Source organism: Chlorella variabilis (assembly GCF_000147415.1).
Source record: "Chlorella variabilis unplaced genomic scaffold CHLNCscaffold_1, whole genome shotgun sequence".
Lineage (NCBI taxonomy): Eukaryota > Viridiplantae > Chlorophyta > Trebouxiophyceae > Chlorellales > Chlorellaceae > Chlorella > Chlorella variabilis.
Window position 1 is genome coordinate 2,722,840 of NW_005435087.1, and position 1,120 is coordinate 2,723,959.

Genomic DNA, 1,120 nt, shown 5'->3' on the forward strand with positions numbered 1-1,120 from the left:
CCTCACACACTCACTGGCCCCTTGCGCGATGGCACGCCGGCATGTTGGCATGGGAACGCCAAGCCCGGCACGGTAGCGGCGGCTGACTGAGTAATGGCACAGCCGACCGCCGCGGCAGGCCACTTTGCACTCCTGCCTGCAATGCATGCACCCTTACATGTGCAGCCTTCTGGTATTTTCATGTGCCTGGGAGATGTGCGGGCATGGGGGCCCATGTGCCCCATGCCATTTGAGTGCCCGGCGGCGGCGCTGCCTGCCGCCGGGAGCCCGCACCAGCATCGGCACCCGTCGGCCTGGCAGGCCTAAGCTGCTAAGGATCCCCACGTCCCCCACCACGTTGTGGGGGTTGCGTGTCCGGCAGGACGGGGAGCGGGGCCAGGGTGGGGTGACCCTGGGACGCTCAGCTGGGGGGAGGGTGGTCGGAGCCATGGAGAGGGTGCTCCATGGTCCACCCCCTCTCTTGATGCCCCTTGATCACGTGTGCCCCCTGCCCAAGGTCTGCTCACGCGGCCTATCATAGCGGGGTGACTGTAACACCTAATGACTTCTGCCCCTTCAACTTCTACACGTTAGGTGGCCCGTTTATGGGGTTATATGCGTCGGGGCCCGCCAACCGCGTCAAAATCACCGCCTCCGCCGCTGTCACCATCCGCTCCGCTTCTGGGGTCTTCATCAATGGCCTCGCCAACAGCCATGCCATCCTCCACCTTGTCTCGTCATCTGGAGACTCAGGCAACGGCACGGGCGCGAACTGGGGCACATTTGATTTTGACAGCCCGGTCACCATCCCTGCTGGGGGATACGCCACTCTGGAGGCATTCGCTGACCCTAAAGCGGCAGGCCCCTACGCGTTCAATAATTGGCCATTCGTGGAAGTGGCTCGCCTGTCCGAGGCACCCAGGCAAGTGGTCAACTGTCTGTCTGCTAACAGCGTAACACAAGGTCGCATTGTGAGGGCCTTCTGTCCAGGAGCATGGTCAACTTGCCACTGTGTTGTGCATGCTGGCAGGGCACTAACTACCAGCTTGATGCGCATGCTCCCTCACCCAGCTTGAAACTCGTCCCAAACACCCTGCTTGCCTGCAGCGGGCGTGCAATTGGGTGCTCCTTCATCCTCTCG